This window comes from Solanum dulcamara, chromosome 4, assembly GCF_947179165.1.
Source record: "Solanum dulcamara chromosome 4, daSolDulc1.2, whole genome shotgun sequence".
In the NCBI taxonomy this organism is placed as follows: domain Eukaryota; kingdom Viridiplantae; phylum Streptophyta; class Magnoliopsida; order Solanales; family Solanaceae; genus Solanum; species Solanum dulcamara.
In genome coordinates this window covers 19794530-19817517 of record NC_077240.1, presented here as the reverse complement: position 1 = coordinate 19817517, position 22988 = coordinate 19794530, and positions in this window count along the sequence as shown.

Here is a 22988-nt window from a genome sequence, read left to right as displayed (position 1 = left end):
TATATATGCAATTACAATATGGGTGTTCAATTAGAAGATGACATTAATTCGAATAATTTTTCCATATATGTGTGTATTTAAAATTCATAGTCGTCAGTGTTGATACATGCATACAGTTTGCCACGCCTATACATATATTCAACTTCTACTTTTGAAAACACATATATACATATACAGTTGGTTACACATATATTCATATAGAGTTATAATTAATTATTGTATCTGCGTGATTTTCAATTAGAATGAGATATTGTATGCGCATGGCTACGAAAAGAACGTATGGATACATATATATGTTCTGATATGTTTAGAAATCAGAATATTGCTACGCTTTGAAATATAGCAAAATCTCTCTATTTTTTTTTTATTTACAAGAAATGAGTGTTAATAGCATTATTTACGAGTTTTTCTCTTTCTCTATATGTATATATAAGATGATTAAATTAACTTATACACTTAAAATATTTATACTTAAGTGTTTATAAGTCAAAATCAATCAAAACGATCATATCTAATTTATGATTTTTGATTTACAATTACTTTTAATTAGATCAAATATTTTATTATTTTATTCCAAATATTTTTTCTTATTCTCGAAATATTCTTTCCAAAATAGGATTCCTAGTTCCCTCTCCATTTCATCTTGGTAGTTTGCTCTTCTACTTGTATATAATTTTTATTTTATAATTTATGAAAGTAGTTTTAAGAACATATTAGTCATTTTAACAAAAAAAAAATTATTATTCTCGAAATACTCTTTTCAAACACATCAACTATTTATCATCAGTTTTAGTATTTCTACCGAATTATATAGCTATTCATTTATAGAATTATTTTTTTCAACACTTAATGTTTATCCGTTACTTTTAATCAGTTATCCCTGGAACATCTGACCAAAAATAAAATACTGTCAATTAATTTATAATCCAAACAGGTCTTTTTCGTTGTATTTGGGGATGAGGGTGGGGGTGGGGGATGACTCGTGGAGGATATGTATTAGCATAACAATTTATTATGGTACAAACATTATTTTTGTCACAATTGTATGCAATTATACGAAATTGCAAATTATATACTTATACTATTGTAACAAAATGATTAATGGGTGCAGTGATTATGTATTCATTAACTTAAAATCCTAATTTTACTTAAAGGTTCTAATTAGATGAAAGGAAAAGAAAATACGTAGAGGAAGCATAACATAATTTCAAAGTATTATCAGTAGGTCTTGATAATTATGTTTTTTTAAAAAAAATTAGTACATGAAAGCCAGTAAGGAACAAAATATTTTAATATCAGGTCTTAAACCATGAGCTAATTGACTTAAGCATTTAAAGTCTAAACTTATGTCTGACTGAAGAATAAATTAAAAAAAAAGGGCAGCCCGGTGCACTAAAGCTCCCGCTATGCGTAGGGTCCGGGGAAGGACCCGACCACAAGGGTCTATTGTACGCAGCCTTACCTTGCATTTCTGCCAGAGGCTGTTTCCAGGCTTGAACCCGTGACCTCCTGATCACATGGCAGCAACTTTACCAGTTACTCCAAGGCTCCTCTTCTGACTGAAGAATAAATTCTAGTTATTATTTTTTATATTGAGAGATTGTTGAATATGTGGAAAAACAAATTTGAAAGAATATAAAACAGCTAGACTTTTGAGAATATATAATAGGATGTACTTTAGGTGATGGCTAATATTATACTCCATGTCCACGTATATTTTTCTCAAATATCCACAGTTATTGAAGCTAAAAAATGCAAAATTTTGACCAATACTCTAATATTCTTTCAATATATTTTAGCTTCAAAAAATATATATACCTCTAATAGACTAAAACAAAACGAAAATACCAACTTCAACCTAGTGTTTATATTTAACTAAATAATTTATCTTAAGAATTGACGAATCAAAGTAAAAAATGCATATTATTTTTATTATGACATCATGATAAAAAGTGTATATGCAAGATATGTCTTATATTCATTCGTTTGGCATAAACATTCAATCTGAAAATTTGTTCGCTTGAAAATTACATTGTATGCATATATATATATATATATTATTTGCGTGTTTACATTTTTATATTATATTCTTAATTTTCTTAGAAAATGTTTGGTTTCACGACCATGAGAGAGAGAGACAGAGAGAGAGAGAGAGAGAGAGAGAGAGAGAGAGAGAGAGAGAGAGAGAGAGAGAGAGAGAGAGAGAGAGAGAGAGAGAGAGAGAGAGAGAGAGAGAGAGAGAGAGTGAGTAGATTGGGCTAAATTTAAGTTTTAGTTTTGAAATTTAAGTTGTTATAAGCTAATGTCTATCCCAATTTATCTTTTTTGTTTTTTTGGTTATTTCATTACGTAGTTGATTCAAGTGGTAATGTTATAAGCTTGACGAAATAATATTTGAAGGTAATGGCTAAATGTCCTAATGTGAAAGCAACAAAAAGAAATCCCCCAACGATGCAAAGTATAATCCAAAAAGTAGTATTTTGACCACCATTACAAGAGTCATGAATCTAATCAACGTGATTTTTTCATGTTGATTTGATATTAAATTAATTGTTTCTTCTAAACTTATCTAAATCACATAGTGTATAGGGCTCATTATTATTTTTTTCTAACCTTTTTCAATTTACAAAAATTTCTTAAAAACATGACAATCCGGATACATTAATTCAGTAATCTGAATACATTAATTAGGGTTTTATGTATCAGCAGGTAATATTTAAAACATGATACATTGAATATAGAGATAATTTATGAATCAGAATTAATGTATCCGGATTACTGAATTAATGTATCCGAATGGAAAAAAGGAATTGTTGTAATTTTTTAAAATGGATGAGAGTAATAAAAAATATAATAAATAAATGAGTGTAATTAGGTAATTTAATTCAAATAAGTGTAGTTGATAGGCATGACCTGAGACCCCCGCTTTACTAAATTTAATGTGGGACGTGAATCATTTTACGCTGGATATGAATTTGGTACATAACTAAGGATGACAACTAGGCCGGGTGGGCTGATCTGGCCCTTAACCTAACACCTACCATTCAAATACCGGGTTTTGGTGGGCCAATCTGGTCCGGATCAAGTTCGGGCTGACCCGGCTCAATTGACAAATTTAGCTATCGTATGAGTTATATTTTTATATAACGTATGGTAGTGTATGTTTCTTGATATATAAATAACTATCGATTAAAATTGCATGAATATTAATAAATATGAAATTTGTGAATTATGAATCCATTTTTAATTTCAAGAAAAAAGGTATCTTTATCTTCTTTTAGGCGAATGAAGTGGCAAAAGATGGATGAGAAATGCTCTCAAATTTTCTTTAAAAAATTACTCTTTTACTGCTAATTAATAAGTAGATTTTAACAATAAAGTATATATGTTTTATGATGATCAAACAATCGAAAAGAACGGTAATAGAACTAGTAATAATTAATTAGATAAATAATGGGGGTGAAAACTATTTACACCGCCAACTTTGTCAGAATTTTCTTCTATTTTTTAGGTCATAAATAAGAATCTCCAAAAATAGGACTTATGTTAGACAATCAAAAATATTTTGTGGTAATTAGAAGTGCATCCTCCATGTGAAGCTAAACAACAGTGGTCAGAAAAGGGAGGTTCGAAATTTCAAAAAACGCTATACTTTCTTCATTTTAATTTATTTATTTTAATTCATTTTTAATTTATTTTTAAAAATATTTTTTTTTTCTTTTTAACGACTTTGTAATCGTGATCTTTATTAGTAATTGTTATATATTGAGAAATGATCTACTACAAATCAGAGGCAAATCCAAAATTTTAAATCTTTGGGGGCCACGCTACTTTAAACAGTAACCTATGAAAAAATCTTCAGCGTAGAATAAGATAATACTTAATATTTATTAGCAAATTTGCATACAAAATTTAGACTTGCTCTGTTGATTTAGTTAAGATTTTACTTACAAGAAGTCTAAGGTTAAGTTCTAATCTATTTATTAACAATTCTTTTTACAATAAATTTGGTAATGATGTTTTGCATGGTAAAAAAAAGTTTTAAGAAAATACATTCTATAGTAGGGCTCAAACTTGCATCCTAGCAGTGGTAAACTTGAGCTTTAAACACGGACACCACAATACTCATTATTTCTAAGGGTGTCATGTGTAATATTTATACTTTCCTTCTAAATATATATACAAATATACATGTATATACAGATTTTCAACTGAGATCATGAGGTGGCATGACACCCCCTTCCAAGTATCTAGATCTGTGTCACGCCCCAAAACTAGGTGTGATGGCACTTGTCCTATTCCACCAACACAAATCAGTCTATATGCGAAAAATAATGCGGAAGAAATCAATAGATGATATAAACAAAAGTAGAAGCCTTTAGTAATCTCAAATAACTCCTAAAACCTGATTGTCACGTGTACAAGTCTCTACTAAATACAAAATGTCACAATAAATATAAGTCTCACATGTCTTTGTGTCTCAAATAAAACAAAGCATAATATAAGGGATAAGAGAATGTACCGGACATCAAATAGCTATCTCTCGAAGTCTCTTCTAAGCCTTGACTGAACAGAAAAAGAATACTACTCAGAGTCCGAGCTGGAAACCTACACAAGTAGAAAGGAATGAGTACCAAACAACATGATACTCAGCAAGCCGACTAACAAAATAAGACAAATCTAATAGAATACTAGAACTCTTTCCATTTCAACCGAACCTCTTCAACTACAACTTGCACAAAATTCAGTCCAATCTAAAGTACACAATTCATAAGGCATATAGGTCAACAATAGCTCATCAACATCAATAAATAAGTCACCTCGATATCAAGTATGTCAATCACAGAGACAACAAAAGGTATACACAAATCTCAAAATCTAGACAGGTATCAAATGTATATCAGTCACAAGAACATCAAAAGGTAAACACAAGTCTACAGACAATCAATAAGGTGCAATGCAATGTAATGAAATGTCAAGTAGAATGATGCATGTATGTCCTATCATTACACATCCGCTGAATCTCAGTTCAAAAATCATGAGGGACAATTCATATATAACCTGTTACGAAGCGTATGACCTGACCCTTCATATATAACCTGCCACGAAGCGTGTTGCCCGACCCCTCAAATAGAACCTATCACGGAGCATGAGGTCCGACCCCTATTTCTCATCATTTTCATAAAGTATCTCATTTCAGTTGTGCCACAGAACCAGTGCAGATAGGCACATTCACACAATTAATGAGAATATGATAATGCCAATAGCAACACAATTTTTTTATACCAAGATAATCATGACCCATTTCCAATACTGAGTAATATTATTAGTCACATCATGCACATCATTAGAAGTCATCAAATTTTAATTTCATTATCCCCTTTTCACATAATTAGGATCAACCGGTGAGCAAGTGGTTCAAGTCGATTTTCACCATCAATCACGAGCAAGTTGACAATTTCATTAAGTTTACATCACAATGAGCTATCAAGCATTTCATCGAATTCACATCAATTTCAAAGTCAAGAATTTAATATTTTTTTATCACAACCATAGCATACATTGCCTTTTTGTTATCCCCGTTCTTGTATTGAGGTTTGTGATGTTGGGAAAAGACGGTCTAAAATTAATTTTAACTTTTTAGAAAAAAAATCAATTTTAAAAATGAAGAATCACCACTTGATTTTTTAAAGAGATTAAGAAAACTTAATTTAAAAGATCATAACAGATTTAAGTCTTAAAAATTCAGAGAAAAGGGTACGAGGTTCTTATTTTCACTTTGAGAAGGTGTTAAACATTCAAAGAGGCCGCTAATGCGCGGTTATCCAATGATTTGAAAAATTATTTGACTAACTTTTGAAAATATTAATTTAAAAGAAAACGAAGACTTTAAAATTATTTTTTAGAAAAAATGATCAAACTTAAACATTGAAAAATAATTACTTGTATATAAAAAAAAGTAAAAGTTTATCAAATGACTAAGTAAAGGTAGAAAATTATTTAACGAGTAAATTAACATGAATTGATTTATCTTTAGGGGAATCTAATTAAGTTAAAACAAATTAAAATTAATATATAAGCAAACATAAATATCATAAGTAAATAAATTGTTACAACCCGAATTAATATAAATAAACAATAATTAACACATGAAAATATGGTCCGACACTTAGTTTTTATACGCCTAAATTAAGTTGTTGGGCTATCTGCGTTTGGGGCCTTAAGCACAATTTCACTGTATATCGCAACTGTATATACACTGTATACACACAGTATATCACATGTTTGTTCCATGTATCTGTTGTATATCACTGTATATCAGACTGTATATATACTATATATAAATGTATACAACATTGTTTTCTTAAATATCAGACTCTATGGATATTGTATATCAGTGTATACGACACTGTTTTTCACCTCTATTCCATATATACAACCCAATATCAATATTCAAATCATGTATATTAGCTTTTTTTCCATGTATCAACTTTCCAGCAATTCGATCAAGATAATGGCAGACTCAAAACTCAATGATATACAAGGATGGAGTCCAAAGATGGAGTCGAATTGATATCACATGCACCAAAATAAAATTATATAAGCATTTACTAATTTTAAGTAAATCGAAAAATATATCATGATATTTTAAATTATCAAATTGATGGGCATCCTAGAAGTAACTAAAAACAGGCATATATATAGACAAAGGAAAGGAAAGAAGAAATATATTCAAGTAACTAAAGAACATCGATTTAATATATACGCTATACTAGCTCAAATGTCAAATGTTAAAGAGAGAATTAAATCAATTAGGCCATGAAAGTTCTAATCAAATAACAATTTTAAGAAGAATTAAATCAATTAGGCCATGAAAGTTCTAATTAAATAACAATTTTAAGAATATTTTTGTTATCTAAATCATGTTAAAAGAAGAAATTGAAAACATGAAAATTCATATTGTCAAAAAAACTACTTGAAAAAATAATGAACAAAACTAAGAGCTTTCATGAAATAATCCTAACACATGATAGTTAATTAATCCTAATACATGATAACTATAAGAAATTTCTATCATTAATCTAATTATTCTTAATATATGCTAACTAAAAAAAACAAGACTACAAATCAACTAAATATAAAACATGAAATAATTAAATTAAATAAAGCTGAGAAAAGATTTTATCTCTTTCCGAGCAGCGAAACTAAAGACGACGAGTGGAAGACAACTTTACCACCACCCAAGAGATTGAAGGAACTCCAATCCACAAAAAGAAAAATTGAAAATTTAGACTCAAACCTTCGTGGGTTCGATGTTATAAGAATACTGTTCTTAGCCTAAATTTCTACTTCAATCTCCTATTTTTCTTGAAGAAAAAAATATTGATTGAAAGTTAGAAATTTTTACAACTTTTAGGATGGGGACAAGAATCCAAAATCCTAACAAGTTAATAAAATTTTCAAATTTGTGATGGCTAAAATAACCCCCCACCCCCCTTCTTCTCTCTACTTAATAAAAATATGAGCCTTTATATACGCTTCAAAAACCCCAAATTCCTCAAGGATTTTCGATGTGGGAGATTGGGGATTTTTTTTATTATTAATTTTTTTTTTGAAAAAACTAAAAATTTCAAAAATGCAAACTATAATTAAACTAACCTAACTAACATTGTATTTAGTTAAAAATAAAATCTTTTAAGATGATTTTTGAATAACTACATAAATAGTAAATCAAAGATATAGTTATATAGAAATATGTATATTATACTAAAATTTATAAAAAGATAAAAATAATTTCAGAATAATATGAAAATATTTTTATTTTTATAAAAGCCAATTATTTCAAAAAATTCGAAATTCAAAAAATATCGATAGCTAATTTGTATTGTGGGGGTCAAAATTGGGTGTCAACAAGGTTAATATACATTAATAATAACCCAACACCTCATTCCCATTATTTCCCAACACATACAAGAAAGGAAATTCGAGTATTCTAGAAGATTTATAGAGTTTTAGAAGTTCACTTGCGTCAAATAATTCAACAATCACTTCGAAACTTGAGTCTTTCTTAACGCTTTCGAACGATCAAAATCTGTTCAAATACATAATCATCATAAGAATACAAATCAAATGACACCATATGGCTATATTTATTGTCGGCTCAAAAATCGGGTCAAAAGTCACCCTGAGCTCCCGAATTTGAATCTGAAATTTTCTTTCAGATTATGTTCATCCATAATAAAGCAAACTTACACGTCGAATTTCAGCTAAAACGGGTCGTCATTCAACCCCCAAATCAAAATTTTATGCTAAGAACCCTAGGACCATATTTTCTTATTTCAATTATTTCTCCACGAATCTACCTCAAAAATATGTTCATAATCATATAAAAATTTAATGAAAAAAATGAGAATAATTACCTTTAACTCTTTGAAATGAAAATTCATATTTTTCTCTTTCTCATTTCTTTTCTCCTTTTCTTTTCTTCGTTGGTATTTTTTCCCCCCTCTATTTGTGCGTTCTTTCTTTGTTTTGGTTTTGAAGTTCAGGTTTGCTGACTTCTTTTTCTTTTTTTAAATTGGGCATCTTCCCTAATTTCTTTTTTTTTCTTTTTCTTTTTTTTCCTTTTCCTTTTTTATTTTAAAAAGCTTAATTTTTCCCTTTTTGTTTTCTTCTCATTATTATTAACAACAAAATACTCCTTTATTTAATTTGAAAATCATGTTATTCATTCCAATAAGTCATAAATTATTTATAAAAATTATTAAAATAATTAAAAATAAAAAAAATAATAAAATTTACAAAACGACTAAAAGAATCGTTACAATCCGCCACCGAATCCAATAATAACAATTTTAACTGTAATAAATATAGAGAACTGTGAATTTGCCGGCTTCTCTCAACTCAGACTAATACATGTATTGGCCTAGTCCCCCTCTATACTTCTGTTTGAGTGAGTAATATATATTGGGGGCGGTTTATTTGAACAATATAATTAAATTATTAAAACATTAATTTAAAAATGCTATAGCAAGTGAAGAAAAATAAAGAAAAAGTAAACCATACGTTATAAAGTTTTGCTATAGATTCTGTTCTTGTATGATAAATTCTTTAGATTGGGTACTTATTTTTTATCTGCGTAGACTTGGTAAAAATGTTTAGCTAGAGCATAATAGAAAGCTAAAAACTAAATATAACTTCATAATTTCAAGTTACATTGTTCAAACATAAGATTTAAAATCATAAGGCCTAAAACAAATCAAGAAACCCACTTTCAATATATTAATGTAATTAAGCATCCAACCTAAAGTTATGACTTAGACTAAAATGGAGAAAACATGATCCCACTACTCAAATTAAATGGTCACTCAATCATAGCCGGATCGAGAATTTTAATTTTGTACATTTTGAATTTAAGAATAATAACTATAAGTGATTATAACTGAATTCTAAATCTGATATCACAACACCAAACTGATTTTTAGCGGCAATTATTATTAATGACAACTAAATTTTAACACTTTTGTAAATGCAACTAAAACCTATAGCGATATTGGATCTATTAATGACAATTAACTAATATCGATAAAGCTTTAGCACTCTTTGTTAATGTGCATATTTGTTGCCGCTAAAAGTTATTTTTATTGTAATGTATTTGTATATATTCAATAAACCTTTTGATACAGATATCCTATTTAAGTAAAAGTTTATGAGTTCGGCCGAATCAATAATCAGGCTTCTAGCTCCACCCCTACACTTAATTATCTAAAACTAAACTAAAGTACATTACTCTTACTCTTGCGAGCTTTACATTTAGGAGTAATTATCGCTTAATTTTACCTTTGATCAATATTAGTTGGAATGACCCAATGGACAAGTTGGCGCAGTCTTATCAGGCCCAATTGGCAACTAAAAGCACGATGATGCTGGTATGCCTGGCCTAATTGGCCAGTCTTGTCAGGCCCAATTGAAAACTAAAAGCATATGTCAAAGGGCCCTGAGATGACTTATGGGCTGGTATGTCAGGGACCATAAGTCAGGTCCAATTGGTCAGTCTTAGTTATTTTTTTTTTTAGTTTTCCATCCAGTGTTCCGACTAAATTCGAATCGCGCACTTCAAAGCACATTGACGGTGGCACCAATAGAATTTTTTCCATTCCCAGAGCTGGAACCCGAAACTTCTGATTAAGGGTTAAGCAGTCCTACCACTGCACCACAACTCTTGTTGGTATTCTTAGCTACTTAATCAAAAAGAAAATATACTTATTTTACCATAGCTTATTTGAATTAGATTTTGCTTGTAATTTATCTTACGTATGAAGCCAGTGAAAATTACAAAAACACTCAAAGCAGATATTGAACAAGTTTTAGACATTTTGTGGCCGTCCCAATAGAAAAGCTTTAATCAACTTCATAATCATAACCAACAAATAAAAGACAGTGAAGCATATTGTATTGGTCTTGCTAAAATGCAATACATATAATTGCTTTGGTATATGAACAAATTTTGTACCTATAAAATCAATTATATGTACAATCATGCACCACACGTTAGTACATATATATGTTATTAATCAACACAAACCAACTTACAGATAAGTTTATATCACGTCATAAGCAAATGGAAACGACTAGATCTAGAAAATGTCTGAAATCAGAATAACTCACGGACTTGTTTAGTGCGATTTACCTCTTTTGTGTTTTTTGAAGGCTATAATACCGAAGAAAAATTTACATTATGTGCACCCGAAGAATAAATAAAAGAGAAAGTGTAATACACACACCATGATGTAAATGGAATAAGTGTTTCTCAAATTAATAAGTGATAGTTTAGGTGTGAAACTCACACTCTCAATAGTTTAAGTATGAAACTAAAAAAAGGATAATTCAGATGTGTTTTTGACACTTATATCTAATAATTACTATGTTTTTAAAAATAATAAAAAATAATGAAATTTCCACTGTATAATTATATTTAACATGGCCATGAAAGAGGTCTCTCCTTCAATGAAGTATTGTATACGTGTATCGTGGTCTTCACATTTTTTAGTACTATATGGAGTCATGGAAAGCCCATGTTCAAATTTGTATTGCTAAATTAATTAAGTCTAATTCATAGTATCATATTAAGGGAATCCTATTTTCTAATCTAAGTGGCTGTCTTACCCATAACTTGTGGAAGTTGATATAAAAGATCTTTTTGAAGTTGATATATATAGATTTGGTGTCGATAATGGATACATTGAGAAATTGTAGATAACGATATTTTGTTTTAGATATATAACACATTTCCATTTTGGAACAAACTTCCTCAACTAATAATTCACTTTGGATAAATTCTAAATTCATCAATGAAAAAATAGAACGATCCCTATCTTTTAGTAATGCAAGAGCATAAAGGATTAATTAACGCTATGCAACTAAACTCGTACACGTGCATCACATGGAATTAGGAATATCAAATAGATGGATTGAGATAAATTTAAACGAATCAAAATGAAATGAATTAATAAATAAACGAATTAAAAGGTTACTTGGGCCAAAATTGACCCTCCAATTTCTTCCCCTCCAAAATCTTGTTTTTTTTTCTTCATTTTGACTTTAAACTTTTGAATAACGACAGTGTAAAGATTAATATTTAAGTAGAAGATAATTAAAGTAACTGCCGATAGTAAATTTAAACTTGACACGTTTTACAAGATAGAAATTCAAACTTAATTAGTAACTAGGAAGACGCTTAATTTTAGAAAAATGTTTCTATTAAGCATTTTATGTTGATATGGCAAAAAGTATGTTTACATTTCCATTTTAGAGAGCGGGTTCTATTCCATTTAATCAAGCTAACAATACTGTTGGAATGGAGGCTGAAGGATATGGATGAACTTAAAATGACCTAAGAGTTTAGAGAGAAGATTGAGAATTTTATTTCATCTGAGAGAAGAAGAAGAGTAAAGTGAAAGTATATCCTCACCTACCCACATTGTTAATACATATACTTACTCTACTAACAACCACACAAACTTAGTAGGGCCCACACTAACAACTAACTAATTATACACTTACACAACCAACTACACAATATATACAATACACCACTAACTACTAACTAACTGATTAGGAGAATTAGGAGAATATGTCAATACTCCCCCTCAAGTTGGAGGGTGCATGATGTCCAACACTCCCAACTTGTCCATCAAATAGACATGTTGTTGTCTGCTCAGTCCCTTTGTCATAAGGTCTACTTGTTGATCATTTGTCTTCACAAATGTCACCTTGATGATACCTTCCTTTATCTTGTCCCTTATGAAGTGACAATCGATTTCAATATGCTTCGTTCTCTCATGGTAAACTGGATTAGCTGCTAGTTGAATCGCTGCCTTGCTATCACTCCAAACAACTACTGGCTGATGAACTTCCACTCCAAGTTCACTGAACAGCCCAGCAGCCAAGTAATCTCTGCAATAACAACTGCCATGCTTCTATATTCAGCTTCAGCTGAGCTCTTGGATACTGTTTGCTGCTTCTTCGACTTCCAAGAGATAAGTGACTCTCCAAACTTAACAGCATAGTCTATGATAGATCTTCTTGTGTTGGGGCAAGCTGCCCAATCTGAGTCATACCAACAAGTGATCTCTTGTGTAGGTTTTGCTCTGAAAATAAGGCCTTGTCCTGGTGCATTTTTCAGGTATTTGACTACTCTAACAGCTGCTTCCCAGTGTGATGTCTTAGGCTCTTGCATGAATTGACTCAATGTTTGGACTGCAAAACTGATGTTTGGCCTGGTTATGGTGACATACAACAGTCTTCCTATCAGCCTTTGATATTTTGAGACTTCTTCCAAAGCTTCATCTCCTTCAGCTCCAATAGCTTTATCATATTCCACAGTGGTCAGCTTGCTTCCAGATTCTAGTAGTGTAACAACTGGTTTTGCACCTCCTAGGCCCATTTCTGATATCAGCTCCAGTGTGTACTTCCTTTGATTAAGGATGATGCCATGTTGTGATCTCAGAACTTCTATGCCAAGAAAATATTTGAGTTCTCCCAAGTCCTTCACTCTGAAGTCATGTTGCAGAATTTGTTTTGCTGCTTCTATGAGGCTATTGCTATCTCCAGTAATGAGAAGATCATCTACATATACAAGTATTATGACAATGTTGTTACCTGACTTTCTTGTGAAGAGTGAGTAGTCATGAAGGCTTTGTGTGAACCCTGCAGATATCAGTGCATCAGTCAACTTGATGTTCCATTGTCTTGATGCCTATTTGAGGCCATACAGGGACTTCAACAACCTGCACACTTTGGTCTCCCCTTGTCTCTTGAACCCTTCTAGTAGCTCCATATACACTTCTTCATAAAGATCTCCTTGCAAGAAAGCATTGTATACATCCATTTGATGAAGTTTCCATCCTTTTGAAGCTGCTAGTGAAATCACTGATCTCACAGTGAACATCTTTTCCACTGGGGAGAAGGTTTCATGATAATCAAGGCCTTTCTTTTGACTGTATCCTTTTGCCACCAACCTTGCCTTGAATCTTTCTACTTCTCCATTTGCTTTATATTTGATCTTGTATACCCATTTAGAGCCAACTGCATTCTTACCACTTGGAAGATCAACAACCTTCCAAGTATGATTATCCTCAAGAGCTTTGATCTCCTGCTGCATAGCTTCTAACCATCTTGCATCCCTTGAAGCCTCCCTGAAATTTTTTGGTTCAGTTAAGGCAGAGAATTTTGCTAAATAACTTCTATAGTTTTCTGATGTTCCTGCATATGTCAGATACTTGCTGATAGAATAGATGTGATCCTCACTAGTGTTGACAACATAATCATTCAACCTTCCAGGTTGCTTGGTTGATCTGATTAGTCTGTTGCCAGTGACAACAGAAGTAGTATTGCCATGTTGCAATGGATGTTCAGCTGCTTGCAATGGTTCAATTGAAACAACCTCAGCATCCATGATGTCTGTATCTGCAGTAGCATCACCATCATCATTGCCAGCTGAGTGTTTAGCTGAGTGTTCATCTGAGTGTGCCTCCCTTGCTGCTACTGATGGAGGCTGGCAAATGTGAGCAGGAACAGGGGAATCATATAGAGGATCAATATGGCTCAGTTGAAGGAAAGTGCTCTCTTCTAAGTCTGCAAGTTTGCTAAAAGGAAAGTCAGTCTCATGAAACACCACATCCCTGCTAATAAAAAATTTGTTAGTAGATAAGTCAAGCACAATGTAGCCCTTTTGTGTTTCTGAAAACCCCATGAATACAGTCTCCTTGGTTCTATGAGCAAATTTGTCAGACCTGGGCAGTGTAGATATAAAACATAAGCAACCAGGTACCCTTAGATGATCAAGGGATGCCTTGCTGTGATGCAGCAATTCATAAGGAGTACATCCCTTCAGAACACTAGATGGCAACCTGTTCATAAGGTAAACTACAGTTTTAACACAAAAACCCCAATACTTTGTTGGAAATGCTGCTTGAAATTTAATGGCTCTTGCCATCTCCAAGACCTGCTTGTGTTTCCTCTCAACCACCCTATTTTGTTGAGGTGTATAAGGACAGCTGCTCTGATGAATGATTCCTAGACTCTGCAACAACTCACAACTTTGAGAATTAAAGAATTCAGTGCCATTGTCAGACCTAATGGTCTTAACTTTGCAATTAAACTGAGTATTCACAAGGACAAGAAATTGCTTCAAAACTACAATTACTTCAGCCTTCAGCTGCAACAAATAAACCCAAGTATATCTGGTATGATCATCAACAATAGTGAGAAAATAATTCTTCTTGTCAAAAGTGGGAGTTTTATAAGGACCCCATAAATCTAGGTGCAATAGTTCAAAAGGCTGATTTGCTCTAGAAATGCTTATAGGAAATTATAGTCTGGTTTGCTTTGCTAATGGACATATTCTACAATTGTTATGTACATTTCTGTCAATCTTATTTTGGAATTCTGCCATAGTCTTCATGGTGGATATGGAAGGATGGCCCAGTCTTCTATGCCACAAGCTGCACCTTTCATCAGCATTTGCTAGATAGACTTGCCTCATATCTTCTATGCTTTGCTCATTTGAGTCTTCAGCTGTCCCTTGGAAAATGTACAGTCCTCCTAGCAATCTACCAATCCCCTTTACCCTGCCACTGTATAGATCCTAAAAGATGTAGTAATCATGGAAAAAATTGACTGAGCAACATAGCTCTTTGGTTAATTGTGATACTGATAATAGATTGTATTTAAAATCAGGCACAAATAACACATTTGTGATTCTCTCCTGGCCAAATAGTTCTACACTTCCTGTGTGTGTAATTGACACTGTGCTTCCATTTGGTAGGTGCATCCTTACTCCTTTACTATTATGCAGGCTATGAATATCCTTGAGCATTTTGTCATTTGCAGTAATATGATAAGAGGCTCCGGAATCAACTATCCAGTCACATCCTTCTAGTTGGGACATCAAACAAGTCACAATACCTGTCATATCTGCTTGATACTCCTCAGAGGTGTTGTCCTGATGCTTGTATTAATTCTCTGAATCATGATGATTGAGCTTGCCATCATCTCTTCTGTTATTTTCATCAGCATACTGATCATCCTTACCCGCATATCTCCCTTGGAAGCAATTTGCATTACTAGCCATCGCAGCATGTGTTTCTTTTCTCCATTCTTCATTGTTATCCTTCTTGTACCTTTCTCTGTATCTATCCTTCCTCCATCTATCACGATGGTTGTTATCCTTCCTGTAGCTATCATAGGTACCTTCCCCTTTTCTATTGGCTCTGCCATCCCTTTCTGAAGGATAGCCAATAAGCTTGTAACACTCCTTCTTTGTATGGTTTCGCATATGACAATTCTCACAATACCTTGAATTATTTCCCTTATAGTTATCATTTCTTTTGGCTTACATTGCTATGGGACTAGATCTTTCAACATTTACTTGTTGACTTTCATCCTGCACAATTAGAGCATATGCTTGATTCACAGATAGTGCATTTGACTTCATCAAGATCTGTCGCTTAGCTTGGTCATATGCTTCATTCAAACCGCTCAAGAATTGCATTAACCTCTGCTCCTGTAGATACTCAATATAGTCCCTAGACTTTGGACAGCTACAGTTCGAAGAAGGAGCTATTAAATCAGATTCACTCCACAACTCCTTCAATTTGGAGAAATACACTGACACTGGACTTGTTCCCTGTTTGAGATTTATAATGGTTGTGTGTACTTGAAAGATTCTTACTCGATTTACCTTGTCAAAACTTTCCTTCAGATCCTCCCAGACTAAATGTGCATTTGATGCATATACAATTCCGCTCAATAGATTCTCTGATACTGTGTTCATAATCCACGAAAGCACGATCGCATTCACCGTCTCCCACTGTTCATGAAGCGATTCGTCGAATGATTCCTTCGTGCATGTATATCCTCACCTACCCACATTGTTAATACATATACTTACTCTACTAATAACCACACAAACTTAGTAGGGCCCACACTAACAACTAACTAATTATACACTTACACAAACAACTACACAATATACACAATACACCACTAACTACTAACTAATTGATTAGGAGATTTAGGAGAATATGAGCCCGTTTGGATTGACTTTAAGTTGGTCAAAACCAACTTAAAGCCCCTTTTTAGCTTTTGGACGTGTTTTGTTAATGCTGACTTTAAGCCATAAAGTTCTTAAAGTCAGTCAAAAATGAAAAGTTAGGATTCCTAACTTTTTTTTTTCAAAGTGCTTAAAGTCATTTTCTTTGACCATGGAAATTACTTTTATATCCCTTTTATTTTAACTAAATTTCCAAACTACCTTTTTTTATTCTTTTATCCAAACACTCAACTGCTTATTTATAAAAATAACTTTCAGCACTTCAAACATAAAAGTTACTTTTTTTAAGCCAATCCAAACGAGCTCTATGTCAATAAATACGTTCTCTTTAGAAGAAAAGCAGAAAATATATTTATTTATTAATTATTTTTTTGATAATCCCAATTTTTTCCACTAATTCTTTTTCTTCTATTCACCAATATTTTAACTGCAATTTTAATAAACCTCTCTTCTCCCGCACCTCCACTCATACCCCAACCCACCTCTTCTTCTTTTTTATCCATAAATGCATACTTTGTATCATTTTGTGAATGTCGTAGTATTCTTTTGTTTGATTAGTTGATGAATAAGGTTTCCCAACAGATAATTTGTAGTTAAATGTAGCATTTGAACTTTAGATATTACTGTCAAGTCAATGCAAAATAGAAGTGGGTTTGTATTTTTTAATTTGGTTATAATATTTAATATTTTAAAAAATATAATTTCTAAGTTTGTTTTGCTAGCTTGCACAGGACACTTGATTATTTAGGTTTTAATATTTCACTCACTTGACCTTATATACACATGAGGTTTTCAAAAGACACACTTCCGCTATGTTCAAGTGTCTATCCATCAGTAACTAGGTTTAAATCTCTATTTTATAAATAGAAAAAGATCTAAAATACCCGTGACCTATAGAAATTGGTACAAAAATACCCTTCATTGACCAATTGGATCCATAATATTCTTAGCGTCAATCTTTACGGCCCTATAATACCCTTATTACAAACGGCCCCATTAACAAATATAATTAGAGTTTCATTTAATACGTGGCTCCATTTGATTCGTTAAAAATTAAATTAACCTAGACACATTAAATTTCAACCCAAATCCGAATTCATAAACTCTACCTGTCACGATCCAAATACGGGTGTGATGGCACTCATCTCTACCCACCGAGACAAGTCAGCCTAATACCCAACGGAAATTAGATACGGAAGAAAAAGACATAAATCAAAATTTAACTTAACCGAAAACACCTAAAAACAACCTCAAAATCCCCCAAGATTGGTTATCACGTGTACAAGCCACTAATACAATACCGAAGTACAAAAAAAATATAGCCACAATGTCTTTGTCTCTAGAATAGGACTAAAACATAATAAAAGCGTAAGAGGTGTCCGCTAGATGGATGTAACAGCCACCTCAACACTCGGAATGATAGCCTCGGATGTAGTGGAAACACTAGGAGATCAAGCAAGTCCGGGCTCACAATCTACACAAGTGTAGAAGCAAGGGTGAGTACCAAACAACACGGTACTCAGCAAGTGGACAACTAAAACTAAGCAAAGCTCAATAGATACAAGTACTCCTGTCCTCCCAACCGACCCTCCTTAACTACAACCTGCATAAAACCAGCCCAACTCTACACTCGTACAATAATAACAGTAATACAATCCATAAATACTCATCAATAATCTCATCAATGAATCATATCAAGTCAAATTCAGCATATACAGAGCAATAAAGGGGTAAATACGAATTCACAAATATCAACAAAATGCGATGCAATGCAATAAGATGATGCATGTCTGTCCTATCGGTACACATCCGCTGAATTACAGTTCGGAACCCATGGGGGACATTTCTATTACATTCCGTTTTTTTGCATTTTGGATTATTCGTAAGCTAACGATTATAAATTCAAGGACTTTTAATTTTGAATTTTAAAATGACATGATTCGTTGTAGATGCCAAGTTATATGAATAATTTATGTGTAGTAAAATACATCTCAAGAAGGACCCTTAAGCCAAATCAAAATAGAAGCCATCAAATATGTTTTTCTTAAAGTCATGTTTCGGGTAAGCTGACTTCGGGAGGCCATAACCTCTTTATAATTTGAGAATTTGGGAAAACTCTCAACATGAAAGTTGTAGATAATTGAAATATCTTTCCAACCATAGGTCGTAGGACGAAATGTGATATCGGAGTAATAAGATATAGACGTTTTAAGTCTGACAGGCCAAACTAAATAGTGAATTCGGCCCAACCCAATTCTAATTCGGGTCAGGCCCAATACCTACGAAATTAGATCTGATTTTTTGTAACTATTCCTTCAAACTTTAGACCAACATAATTCTGGAAATTTCCAGAGAGAGAGAGAAAGGGAGTTCTTGAGAGAAATCCCAAATCCGACCAAAATTCAAGTCCCGAAATCCGAAGCTCATGAAGAGAAAATTGTTGTACGTCGCGTTCGCTTCAATTTGAGCTAGAAATCAGCTAATAAGGAGAAGATTTTATGTGGTGCTGCAAATTTAAGGTAATATTAAAGTCTCCTTTTCATTGTTAACAAGTTTAGTTAGAGTTTTAACGGATTAGAACGGAGAAAATAGTGTTATAAACTAGTTTGGTGATTTGTTGAGAGTTATGGGTTAAAGGGTTGTTTTAGGTAGATTAAATAGATGGAATTATCTTAGTGATGATGTATAATAATGGTTGATATTGTTTTGATGTTGTTGATGAGTTGTTGTTCTTGAATTTGGAGGAAAAAGGTGTATGAAGATTGTGAATATTCAAACCCATTTTTGGAATTGAGTAGCTGGTAGTAATTCTGGAATATCTCATTGTGTAGACCTTCGATTTTAGATATTAAACATGTTTGGAAAGCTAATACACGTACCTACAACTCTTATGTTTATGTCTTAGTCTATATCTGCTGTTATTATGTCGAAAACTGAGCATGAATCATAAGACAAATTCTGTCCAGATTCTGGATTGAAAATTCCTTCATGTATAGCTGTTCGTATTTTGATGATATCTCTTTGTAGAAAATGAATTTTGAGTTGATTTCTTTTGCATTGAAAACTTAAGACAGAGATATAAATGTTTCATGAAGGTTATAAAGTCCAGTTTTGCCATTTTCATTTTCAAAATTTAGATACAACATGGGTACACCCTAAAGGGGGGAAGTGGATGAGAAAAATATAACTGTAAGATGAAATTAACTGACACTGCAACACGTTAAGGTGAACACCTAAACTTCATATGAGATCCCATGCTGGAACAAGTTAGAAAAATTTGAAAGTCAGCAATAAATGGAAAAATAAAACCAAGATGATATTTGAGACGGTGCTCAGAATTATTGGTAAAGATCTTGGATAGTGTGACATCAAAAGATGGATGCTTATAAAAAGGACGAATACAACACGAGAATAGTAACAAGTAGCTCGAAGATATTATAAATGATAGCAAGGTTATACTGGATTAGAGGTTGAGATGTTGGCAACGTAATTATCGGCTAATAAGATTGGGATATACAAGTAGCAAAGAAGAGAAATCTCTCATATGGTAGAATATGAGAAAACTTAATAGTAAGTAAAGGAAGGGATGCAAGTATGACAAAATAGACAGCAAGTGAGTGTTAGTACAATAAGAAATTTATAGCAGAATAAGCCAAGAGAAGGAAAGACTATGATTAGAATTGAATACACGTTGTACAAATTCTACAAGATTGGTTATGCAGCCTATGAATATTGGTATGCTAAGGGTGATATCAAGTGATTACTTGATAAGCAGAATAAGAATTTAGTAACCACAATGCGATTGCAATATTCCGGATACATCAAAGAAAAGTATAAGATGGTTTGAGGAAAAACTATAGAGATATAATTAGTATTGGGGGCAAAAGCCATAGGTGAGTCCTGATATCAACTGAAAGAGGTAAGAGAAAATATAGGGACTGCATAAAGACTAACGTGGCGACATTTAGGTATTTTCTGGGCTGATTTAAGCACCTACACATATTCGTATAAAGATTGCAATAGTATGTGTGGTAAGAGAAGTAAGAGAAAATTAGAGTAAAGGGGCAATAGAAAAGTTTGAGTCAAAAATAGAGAAATGACTCAAGATATTATGCCTAAAATATTGCCAGTTAGGGTAAAGGAAATTATGAAATGACTTAACCGAGACAATCAGAATAGGCGGGTTACTGGTTACTGGATGACGGTAAGGTTATAAGATGAAGGAACCTTAACACTAATTGATAACCAACCCAAAAGATCAAGATCAAGAGGTAAAAACAAATGATAGTTAAAGACCTTCAAGTCAAAGTCAGAAAGTTACACATGATGCCGAGGATTCCAGAATACGGATTGTCATTGTAGGGTAAAGAAAGAATATTGGAGTACCAAAATATTACCCTGGTGAAATTTCGATTTACTAGTAGAACTTGGAGTGCGTTATAATGAACTAAAGCGAGTCGACAAACGGAGGAGGTCTATGAACGGCATAATTAACTAAGAGAACACTTGAGAAAATATTGGGAAGCAATTAATGTGATTTTTTTTATAGGCTTACCTAGCACTCCACAGAAGTATGATTCCATATGGGTGATTGTAGATAGGCTGACAAAATCAACCCACTTTCTTTCAGTTAGAACTACATATTCAATAGAGGACTATGCGAGGTTATTTATCAAAGAGATAGTAAGACTTCATGGGATTCCCATATCTATTATCTTAGACAGAGGGGCTTAATTTATAGCTAGCTTCTGGAGATCATTTCAGAAGGGATTGGGAACACAAATAAATCTTAGTACAACATTTCACCCTCAGACTAATGGGCAAGTTGAACGCACTATTCAGACGCTAGAAAATATGTTACGGGCCTGTATTATTGACTTTAGAGGTACTTGGGATGAACATTTGCCACTTATTGAGTTTGCCTATAATAACAGCTACCATTCTAGCATTCAGATGGCACCGTATGAGGCTTTATATGGCAGGAAGTGCAGGTCACCTATTGGTTGGTTTGATGTTGGTAAGGTTAAGTTAATCGGACCTGATATGATTCAACAAGCTGTTGATAAGGTCAAGCTTATTCGGGAAAGGTTATTAGCAGCCCAGAGTCGACAGAAATCATATGCAGATAATCGACGTCGACCCTTAGAGTTTCAGGTTAGTGATTGGGTGTTTTTGAAGGTGTTACCCATGAAGGGGGTAATGAGATTCGGTAAGAAAGGAAAGCTTAGCCCGCGCTACATTGGCCCTTATCAGGTTACTCGTAGAATAGGCAAGGTTGCATATGAGTTGGACCTACCATCTGATTTGGAAGCAGTGCACCCTTTTTTTCATGTGTCGATGCTTCGCAAATGCATTGGTGATCCTTCTAAAGTATTCCCCATGGATGATATCCAGGTGACGGAGGAGCTTTCTTATGAGGAAAACCCTATAGCTATACTTGATCGCCAAGTCAGAAGGTTACGTACTAAGGATGTGGCTTCCGTCAAAGTATTATGGCAAAATAACAATAGAGAAGAGATGACCTGGGAAGCCGAGGAAGAGATGAAGGATAAGTATCCTCACTTGTTTTCTACACCTACAGGTAATCTAAACCTCTCGATTAATTATATTGATTGACATATGAAACTATTTGTTGTTGCAAAAAAAAAAAAAAAAAAAGACTATTCCCCCAAATCTCTTATAAGACTTTATGAGGCGGGTTTAACATTCGAGGACGAATGTTCTAAAGGGGGGAAGAATGTTACATTCCGTATTTTTGAATTTTGGATTATTCGTAAGCTAACGATTATAAATTCAAGGACTTTTAATTTTGAATTTTAAAATGACATAATTCGTTGTAGATGCCAAGTTATATGAATAATTTATGTGTATTAAAATACATCTCAAGAAGGACCCTTAAGCCAAATCAAAATAGAAGCCATCAAATATGTTTTTCTTAAAGTCACGTTTCGGGTAAGCTGACTTCGGGAGGCCATAACCTCTTTATAATTTGAGAATTTGGGAAAACTCTCAACATGAAAGTTGTAGATAATTGAAATATCTTTCCAACCATAGGTCGTGGGACGAAATGTGATATCGGAGTAATAAGATATAGACGTTTTAAGTCTGACAGGCCAAACTAAATAGTGAATTCGGCCCAACCCAATTCTAATTCGGGTCAGGCCCAATACCTACGAAATTAGATATGATTTTTTGTAACTATTCCTTCAAACTTTAGACCAACATAATTCTGGAAATTTCCAGAGAGAGAGAGAAAGGGAGTTCTTGAGAGAAATCCCAAATCCGACCAAAATTCAAGTCCCGAAATCCGAAGCTCATGAAGAGAAAATTGTTGTACGTCGCGTTGGCTTCAATTTGAGCTAGAAATCAGCCA